The 10,942-nt window shown below is 41.8% G+C and overlaps 1 long non-coding RNA gene across 1 annotated transcript; it reads right to left on the reverse strand.

Moving 5' to 3' along the window:
• Positions 1-269: 269 nt before the first annotated feature.
• Positions 270-1,310, reverse strand: LOC121696282. Its single transcript, XR_006026278.1, has 3 exons — positions 1,132-1,310; positions 740-910; positions 270-583 (listed from the first exon to the last, which is right to left on the reverse strand). It is a non-coding gene; the product is annotated as an uncharacterized LOC121696282 (long non-coding RNA).
• Positions 1,311-10,942: the final 9,632 nt, after the last annotated feature.

Genomic DNA, 10,942 nt, shown 5'->3' on the forward strand with positions numbered 1-10,942 from the left:
AAAGTCAGATCTTAACCAGGCTATATTCATGAATAATTTTAAAGCAGAACTCCTCTAGTCTCACCATGTACTGCCATCTGACTGTTCAAACAGTGACTCCTGTTTAGATCTTTCTTCTAAGTCCAGTCCTTATATATACTTGCCCTCTGTTTGAATGTGTGAATCCTTGATATGTTACACTGCCCCCCCCCCCCCACCACCACCACCACCTTGCAGATAAAGATAAACCAAATAGACAGGATTTAGTGGTCCACATCTGACAGGCAGGCTGTATTATGAGTTTACAAAGTTTAAATATACTAGCATTAGTCATCTGATGTAAGAGTGCACACGGATGCTATGCGGCACACAGAGCCAATCCCAAACAGCAGTCATCACACAAGACACCATTTGTCCAGTGAGCATCCCTCTTCATTCCCCCACCCCTAGGCTCCAAAGGGATGATTTCTCCATCACCATTACGGCCGTCAGGAGGGGGGTCCGGCGGGAGCCGGCATTACTCAGCCCTGAATGCGTGTCGTCGGCGCTGCCCCGGCCAGCGGTGTGATGGAGTGACTCACGTTCCCTTGTGTACCGTGACCCGCTGTTTTGAAAGTCAAGAAAAGACACCTCCATATTCACTGCTTGAAGAGTAAAAAAGAAAAAAGAAAATCCAAAAAGGAATTCTTGGACAAGCGGGCTCCTGACAGGCACTGCCTGTGTGTTTGTTACAGTCATGAGGAGGATGGGCCATGATTACCTCTTCAGCTCTGGAGATTCCGCCACAGGAAAGGCTCTCGTCTTGGCTGCGGATATGTCTGGCTCTGTGAACGTCTTCTTCACGCGGTCGGGGGAGAGACGGTGCTTCCTTTTTCCCCCTCAGGGCAAGACTGTGATCACATCTCATTGTCGATACAGTACGAGGGGGGAACTTTTCACGGATCAGAAAAGACAATTACGGTGTCAAGTGAGGGAATAGTGTGCAATATTTAACACCAGCCAGTACAATCACAAAACTGTCCTGTCCACTCATGCACCACAACTGTGCCAAGTTAAAGTAACAAGTCAAATAGTAGCAGCTCTTATAAAAAAGTAACAATGTTTTTTTATCACTCTCCTTTCATTTAACCCATCTTTTTACTGTCTACCTACTGCCAGATTTCTTGCTTTCACTTTGTCTTAATCCTCTCCAGCCTTCCATCAGTCTCTCACTCTCTCCTTTCTTTTCTCTCTCTTTTTCCCTCTCTTCCTTCCTCCACTTCTGTCTCAATCCTCTACGCAGCAGACCTCTGGCCGATCTCTGCGTTGCTGCCAGCTTCAGATTGACAGCTTTGGTCCCTCACTCCTTGGAGACCACAGACACACACAGCAGATGGGAGTTCGGTACGAGCACAGCCCTGTGTAAAGATTTGAGAGTGTGCGGCGATAGACTACATCTACTGTACCATTAATAATATAGGACTCGGGGACAAGCGAGCGGCAGCGGTTTCGCCTGAGACAGACCCTCTGCCATGTCATGATACCCTCGGCAGGTGCGCTTCACGCTGCATGCTTTTTTTCACACTCACTTCCTTTCTTTAAAATAAGAAATGCAGTGGTGCTTTCGACAATGTTTTGTATTTTAATAAATTGATTGATTAAAAACGTACATGTCACTAAGTTTTGGATTTCTTGAAGGTTCAATAGTGGATGTTACAAACTGATACAATGGATATTTTTTTTACACTAGGTAATATATTCTCATGCCTGTTATTTGAATTCTACAGTCTTAGATAGATAGATAGATAGATAGATAGTTACTTTATTGATCCCCAGGGGAAATTCAAGGTCTCAGCAGCAGCATACATACAACACAAACACATTCTTTAACAGCAGAAAGAGTAATTAAAGTATATAATATAAAAACACAACTAAGCACTAAGGACAGTAGAAGATAAAGAATATGCTAAATATACTAAAATACAAATTATACTAACACTTAATCTAAATCAATTCTAAAAACAGTATCCACATAGTGGTGATTAATAAATCAGAGGTGCTTGCAATGACTGAGGCAGGGACTGAGCCTGTGATTCTCTGTGCATAGTAAGGTATGGTAAGGTGCTCTAAGGTGCTCTGTGTGAATAAGTGTCATGGTGGTAGTGCAATGGTGATAGTGGTCATGGTGATAGTGCAAATGAGTAAGTCAACAGTGCAACAATGCAGTAATGAAGTCTATATATCTATATATTTAACTATTTAAGAAAATGTATAAGTGTGGCCACAGTTCGGCTGTGGCATGGAGGGGGGGGGGTTATGCATATGTGCTGATGTGCTAATATAGCACGCAAACAGTGAGGCATAAAGACAGTGGTACAAGTGGCTAGTGGACAGACAGTACCAAACATGGAGGGGGTGAAGAGGCAGACAGACTATGCAGAGAAGTCTATCTCTCCTCTTCCCTTAAGTGAGGCATTGAACAGTTCAATGGCCCTGGGGACAAATTACTTTCTCAGTCTGTCAGTTGTGCAAGGCAGTGAGCGAAGTCTCCAGCTGATCAGGCTCTTCTGCTTAACAATAGTGCTGTGGAGTGGGTGACACTCATTGTCCAAGATGTTGATCAGTTTGTTCAGGGTCCTTTTGTCAGATAGTGAAGTGATGCACTCCAGTTCAGCTCCAACTACAGAGCCAGCTTTCCTTACCAGCCTGTCAATTCGCCTGTCAATTCGTCTTCAGGTCATACATTCTTCAGACATTGCATGACAATCAAATAAAATGTGAGATCATATTAGCATTCAAATATGCCTCTGACCTCCTTAAAATGATTGTGACAGTTGCCTCGATTCAGAGTAAGCCAATTACAACACTGCAGTAATGTTACAGTATTTAACATTTTGAAAGAAATAGCGCCCCCCTACAGATACACGTCTAATGAGTGTAACTACAGCACATGAAAACTGCTATGCAATGAGTAAAGTAAATCTCTCCCCCTCTCACACACACACACACACACTCCTACGGACTAACTAATGTACATCTAGTATCTCTCAATATGGTTTTAAGTAGGCCTACAGGCCCTGAGCGTCTAACACATGCATACACCCATGGAGACCCAGATGGCTCTTTGCTGCACTGTCTCCTTTTCCCATTCACCCTCTGAAATATTCAGACTTCACAGCTAACATGAGATGCGGAAGAGAAGCACATCTGGTGCAAAGTGTGTCCACTCTAAATGTCCTCTTGGATTATGAGTACAAACTCACCCCACGCTTTAAGCAGTAAACAAAAACAAAAGCACATGCCAGAGGGTGCAGACTGCGCCATCCACTACTAAAATGCAACAGTTAACAACCATTTAAAGGCAGTAATGTGTCGGATGACTGTGGCTGTTTATGGCTCGGTCCACAATGTTTCACATTTACAGATTACATTTACAGAGTGAGGAGTGAGGACTGCGATAAGCAGCAGCGTTGAGTGGATACTCACTAGGAGCTCAGGAAGAGCCATTCACAGGATTTAACAAATTAAAAGCACATACTGGATCTTTACTACATGCCACAACACGCTAATAAGTATGAGGAAGAGCTGCTACTGGGTTGTCTCATACTGCAAATCATTTGATTCTATTTCCCCTTTTCAATGATGAATAAAGCCATGTGAATGAGCCATGACCCATGAATCAGTTCTAACCTCAAGGCAACTGCTACTAGTGTCAATGGTGACAATTGCTACTAGTGTCACAGTGTCAATATATATAATATATTATTTTTATTATTATATATATTATTGTTCATTTATCTTATGTGTCAATGCTCTTCATTATAAGGTTCTTCAGCCAGTTAAAGACAAAGCCATGGACACTGCTTTCGCCCAAGCAGGAATAATGCATTTCTCTGCAAGATGTGATACAACAAGCCATTTTGTCTCTGTTAGCAGGAAGCTTCGAAACAAACACATTTGATTTCACCAATGTAGCTTGTGCAGCAAATATAATATTTATGACTATTGCTTTGTTTTGAATGAATGGTGTATTGTCCACAGTGACTTACTCACTTACAACCAAGGCCATATTGCAGTGTTTACAAAAGCTATAAAAAGAGAAAACTGAAGACTGTGACTCATGTGCCTGGGCTCTATCGCGGATGTTGCTACTTCACCGATACAAGTCAGTTCAATCTAGAATACTTCACTCTGTCACATGACTAAAACAGACACACACTATCTACTAGTGTGACTGACACAGCCATCCAACAGAGGAGAGATACCATATGGGCCACAAACACCACTAGTTCATTAAAAAAGAAGTTCACAAAGTAGACTAGATGTAATATGTATCATTAAGCTGGCACTGGGAGTTGACATGGAATATCTTGCATTTTGCTACCATGAGACTCATCTTTATAGGAGAAATTAAATAGGCCTGTGGAATTAATAATTCATTATCCTTTTGTCTGAGGATAAAGAGAAACGCAGATATCTTCATTCATCACGCCTCTTATGCAACACTGTTATAAAACCTGTCAGCCAGTATATTGCTTTATTATTGCAATAGTCCCATTTAGGAGGTTGCTGTGTGCATTTAGAAATACAGCATTAAAGGAACACGCCACCCAATGTCAGTAGTAATATATGTTCTTACCTTAACTTTCACGAGTTGAGTCATAGTCTACCTCTCCCGTGTGTGTACGTGCACTCAAGCGCTCTGGTGCGCGGCGCGAATGTGTTAGCATGTTGCTATGCTAGCGGGCTCAGACGTAGCCATAGAGGGAGTAAGATAGCAGTAATCAAAAACATCCACGTTTTCCCTACTTAATAACAGTTGCACGAGTACTTAAATAAAAAAAAATGTGTAAGGTCACACAACATGAAACGTGGCGATTTTCCAAGCGATTAAACAGAAGAACTACAATGTGTGGCGCAATAACACTTGGGAGTACTTCAACGTAGCGTAGTAATTAACACCTAATTGTAGATCCTATCCACCACAGAGTTAGAATCCATGCTTGATCGACCCCTCAGCCTCCCCCTCCCCTCTGAGCCAGAGAGAGGCACACACACTAGAGATGCGCGGATGGGCTATTATTTCAACCGTAACTGCATAGCAAAACTTATCATCCATATGCACCAAAGTTTTTTTACCAATTTTCAAAACCGCACCCGCCCGCCATCCGCTGGTTGTTTTAATGGGTGATGCGGCGCTGCTGACGTGAGACTAGAAAGCTCTTGCTCTTGAGTTGCTAGGTTACGGGGACGCTGGCGAGACACGCCGCTCCGTCAGGCATCATGTCTTTGTTTGTTTTTATGTAATGTTCGTAATTTTATGTAATGTCATGTTTTTTTTTTTTGTATTGATTTGTCTAGTTACATGTTTTCTCTCTTTATTTACGTTATTTTTGATAGTTTTCGTGTTATTCTCTTAGTCATTTTCACTACTTTCAAGTCGGCTGATGTTGTTAACGTCTGTCCATTGGGAGCTTGCTATGGCTAGCTTTTGCCCTGGGCCTCTTACATCCTTCCCATCCATCTGTGAGCCGGTGCTGCACTTCGTTGTCTGGTCGAGGGGATTTCTCGGGACAGCAGCTGGAGCTACTCTGCGAAAGATCTGCCGAGGCCGCCGAGCTGTTTCTGACCTGTGAGCTGCCATGCCAACTGGCTGGAGTCTGTGTTGAGCAGACTAACGTTAATGTTAACGTTGAAGAACTCTGCATTACGGACCAACAAACTGTCGCTGTTATAGCAGCTAAGTCCACAGAGTTGCTGATCTACAAGATCGCCCACGACTTTCGGATTGGTATGCTTCCAGTGATCTCCAGACTAACAAGGCCTAACGTTCACGTTATCTCCAGACTGCCAGTGAATATAAAGAACTTTGTTGGTGTTGCATCGGTTGTGGAGACACAGCTGTGCGCAGTTTCACGCGAGTCATCATTGCCCTTGGACATTTTCAGCCGGTTGGAAATTGGACTACCGGTAATTTTATTTTTATTTTTTATTTATTTTATTTATTAATTTGTTTGATGTCTGTCTTGGTGTCACGGGTACGCTGGCGACTACGCCGCTCCGTCCGCTATTGTCTTTGTTAGTCTATGTGTCAATGACAATGTCTTATATGTGGAGCGCTTTGGGTTGCACTCTGTGCATGTTAAATGCACTGTACAAATAAAACTGACTTGACTTGACTTGACTTGCCTGTTCTAGAAAGACTGATCCAATGCAGCAAATATATTAAAAGGCTAAGGCTAAAGTCCTACATTGGCTATGTTGTAGCCTATCCCCAGAATATCAGCAGCAAACTCAGTCTCTGTCTCGCAAAACAGTCTCCAAATAAAACGCACATCGGCCTGTTGCCTACAATTTTATCATTGTAATAAAAAACACAATTTGGCACATAATTTCAACATGCTGCTATCTGGCCTACTAATTAATGCCTATTGTACTTTATTTTTTGCAAAAAGAAAGAAATCCTTGATAAAATAACAAGTCATTCACATTATAGGCTACTTTACGCACTGTCACGTCAGGGTGACACTATGACAAGCCTGTTCCGAAGAATCCCATTCATCTTGACTGCATGGGAAGAAAGCGCGTCTTTTTCAGACAGACAGCGCAATTCATTTTATACCAGTAGGCCAATCGGACAAACTACGGTGCCTCGATATTAAAGAAACGCCGACTCCATTCATTCCGAAAGTCCACCGCACAAGAGTGCAACGTGCATGTTCACATTTTTAGTAACAACTGCCAAGTAACACTGCTTGCTTGCCTTACACATCTAAGTTTTCCGACTATTTTTCTTAGGGACTGTTCGTTATTTATAAACGGGGCCACCGGAGGAAAATAGGGGAGGGTCATGTCTTTTTATTCTTTGTTGAGGGGAGGGTCACCTAACTTTTTTTTGTCTAGGAGGGGGGGTCACCCATCTTTTGTATTAATGAAAACAGCAAAAAATCAAAGTGGCTTGTTTGATTGTTGATTTCTGTTGCCATATAACATTCTCTTTCGTTCCATAGCTCTGTCAACATTGAACAATGAAAATAAGGGAGATTTCCCGGGTTTCTCACGCAAAATACGGAAAATGTCAACATTCGTCCCCATTAACGTTGGAAGGGTTGGAGCAACAAAGTAGCCTATTCACGCCTAACAGCCTATATCCATTTGGTCAACTTTATCCAGCCCTAAAAAAGCTAAATTTAACTTTGGTTTACTTGTAGTTTACAGTGTAGCCTAACTTTAAACAGTGTGCATGCTTAACATAAAGCATACTTGTGCTTCATTCATCCACACATCCAGCTCCTAACGTTTTGACAAGCATTTCTACCAATTGACCTTGTTCCTGCCCATCTCTAGCTTTGCTGCCTCCATCCTTTCTGTTTTTGTTGTTTGCAAAAAAATATATAGTAGGCCCTATTTATTGGTAACCAGCAACAAGTGTAATTTGTTAATCGCTGTCATTCTCTCTCCTGCCAACAAAAATGAGTTACGTTCCAAGTAGCAGTGCGTAAGGCGTTCTACATACTCGACGCACCCGACCGGTAGCGCGACACCGTGACGTCAAAATGACGTAGATCTTGCTGGCGCGCCAGGATTTTAGCCAGGTAGCGCACCACTCATTTTTTTTCAGACGAGCGCGACAAAGCGGAAACAGGAAGATGGACTAGTTCGAGGGCAAGTGAGAGTTGCAGTGTTTTGTTACAGTCGTGAATTTGTAATAGTTTGCTGGATAAGTTAATAAAGTTACCAGCGAGAGTTGCAACACATGGAATTAAGAGGAAAGAATAGAAACTATTTATTTTCAAACAAAGGATATCTATTAAGGCCTGAACAAAATCTATTTCCACTTCAGGAAATTACACAAACTCAGCCAGCTGCTAGCTAGTTAGCCAGCTAACTAAACTGTTTAAATTATTAAAATTTCCCTCGGGATGACTAAAGTATCTATCTATCTATCTATCTATCTACCTGTGCGCACACCTTGGAAACTAGATGATAATGATGGTGGTAGTTGTGAATAGTAGCAACCAAAGTCTGAAGTACCATCACAGAGGCTAGCTAATAGCAGAGCCCGTTTACATTCTCTGCTACTAGTGTTTCTTAATGCAGCTTCTTCTGCTGTGTAACGTAGTTAGCGTTAATCTTTTCACAACAGCGACACCTCTGTTCAGGAGAATATTGCAACTAGTGACCACGACGCACGAGTATAAATGGTTACGGCGCTTCTGTGACGTCACATTGTCGCGCTACAGGTCGGGTGCGTCGAGTATGTGGCGCACTTAATTCTGATTCATAAAGTTGAACAAATACATTGGTCATATAAATAGCCAGTTTATGGTCTACAGTATAGAGTTGGTAAGTTATGGTAGGCCAACTTGGAGTGAATATACAGGGGGAATTCTTTGTCTACTCGTAGCTGAGTAGCCTGGCAGGTGCGCACGTAGATATAGCCTACGGCCAAACACTGCAAGCGCCAATGAATCGTGCTCTCACGACAACCACATCATTAACTTAAATAGGCCTAGGTTAACATGACTAAGTTCGCATTTAAGCAAGCAAAACGATGATTTGAATACATCTGTTTCACTGGAAGGGCAAGGGGTAACAACAGGACAACACAGAGACAGGCCAGAATGCAGGACTAATGTTATGAGAGTATTACAGTAATATGGGATATTCTACGGGAAAATATTAAAACGGCAAGACAGCGGGGAAAAGTTAAAATGATAAACCCGGAAAAAGTTGGCATGTTAGCTATTTTTCGGTCCCTGTGATTATTTGTGAAATTGTGCAAACGGTCTTTTCAAGTCATTTGAGAAGGAAGGAGTGTAGCAAGCTCCCAAATTGACGCTCGTCTAAGAAATTGAGTTTTGGATAATGTTCAGCTTCGGCAGCTTAACAATGACTGAGGAAGCCTAGAGACGAGTCCATAGCAACAAGTTCATGTGTTGAATTTGTTATTACCCAGTGTGCTTTGTTGAATGGTCTCAATGTTTTATTGTTTTATTTCATGTGAATACTTACTAGAGGAGTAACTTACTTCAAGTAGGGTAATGCAGTTGCAGGAAGTGTGCATTTAGTTTCCATGCTTATTGTGTTTCCACAACAATGTTAGTGAGTAAATCTACTGAAATGGCCACCATCTTGGTGAAGTGTGATGTGTAAGATCAGAAAGCAGAGGTTGATTTTAGAATGGTAGCCTAAGTCAATGTGTTTTCATAGCGCTTAAAAGCGTGGGCGGAAGGTATCGTCAATTGGCCGGGGAGGGTCATGTCTTTTTGGAAAAAAAAATGCTGGAGGGTCGTTGAAAATTTTCTTGCAGGCAGGGGAGGGTCATGCAACTATTGATTGAAGCACTCAAAATCCCTCCGGTGGCCCCGTTTATAAATAACGAACAGTTACCTTCTTTTTTCCGCTGTGGATGTTATTGAGCTTGTAGAAGTTTTAGCTCTTATGTTCTGAACATCTCGCACTGCCATCGCCCGATGTCATTTCTGAGTCATATCACTCCATAGCCTAATCTGTCTCTCTTTTAAATGCCTATTCCCTGAATGGTAGGCTACAATTACTATGTGTCTCATCTAGGATATAGAAGTCAATAGTTAGTTGACTCAACGTCAAGGTCTATACGAAGGTGAATGTGTGTGTGTAAACATCTCGTAGATGAGACTGCCTGGGTTATTTTGTTTCGATATTATATAGGCTATAAAACACAGCCCACTATTGTTCTTCTTAAGTTTACTTTATTAGTGGGTTTGATCCAGCAAGCCCACAATTGTTCTTCTGAAGTTTTCTTATACAGCGGGGAAAATAAGTATTGAACACGTCAACATTTTTTTTTTTCAGAAAGTATACTTCCAGTGAGGCTATTCGCATGAAATTTTCACCGGACATTAGTATTAACTGAGGTATTCCACACATATATAAAAATCCAAACATTAATGTCTAAAAATAGAGTTATGAGTAAACAAGTGGAATGGCATAGGGAAAAAGTATTGAACATGCTAAGAAAAAGCAGTACACAAAAGCATGGAATGGCAAGGAACAAACTGGAATCTATAAGGATTTAGAGAAATTATCCCTCCTATCTGTGCAAATTGATATAAACTGGGTTAGTACATACTGGTGGGCTTTAAAAAGGTTTTTTGTTACCAAGGTGTCACACAAGAAACATTTCATGATGGGTAAAAGCAAAGAGCCCTCCCAAGACCTTTGCAACCTTATTGTTGTAAAACATATCAATGGAACTGGTTACAGATGCACTTCAAAACTTCTGAATCATCCAGCAAGCAGTATTGGAGCCATTATCTGCAAGTGGAAGGAACATCACTGCATCATCAACTGGCCATGCACAGGATCTACATGCAAGATTTTTGACCAGGAAGTCAGAAGGATAGTCAGAAGTGTAGCCGAAGATCCAAGGACCACTCAGAGAAAGCTCCAGAAAGACTTGGAGGCAGCAGGTACAATTGTTACAGAGAAAATCGTAGGTAATGCACTCCACTGCCATGGCCTCTACGCACGCTCATCCTGCATGACTCTATTGCTGAAGAAAAACATGTCAAACCTCGTTGAAGGTTTGCTACACAACATTTGGACAATCCTAGTCTGGTGAGAGCAAAATTGAACTTTTCGGATGTCATACTACACACCATATATGGAGGAGAAATGGCACTGTGCATCACCCTAAAAAATACCATACCAACAATGAGGTTTGGAGGTGGTGGGATCATGGTGTGGGCTGTTTTTCATCTCATGGTACTAGCATACTTCACACAGTTGAAGGAATGATGAATGGAGTCATTTTGTTCCAGGAGAATCTTTACATCCACCAGGATGATGAGGATGAGACATGGCTAGACCTTCCAGCAGGACAATGATCCAAACCATTCAGCAAAGGAAACTTAATTTTTTTCAGAGAAAGGAAATCAAGGCCCTGACTTCAATCCAATTGAACAGTTTTGGAAGTTAACTAAAGATCAGGATTCACAAG

The sequence above is a fragment of the Alosa sapidissima genome, chromosome 21 (genome assembly GCF_018492685.1).
Source record: "Alosa sapidissima isolate fAloSap1 chromosome 21, fAloSap1.pri, whole genome shotgun sequence".
Lineage (NCBI taxonomy): Eukaryota > Metazoa > Chordata > Actinopteri > Clupeiformes > Clupeidae > Alosa > Alosa sapidissima.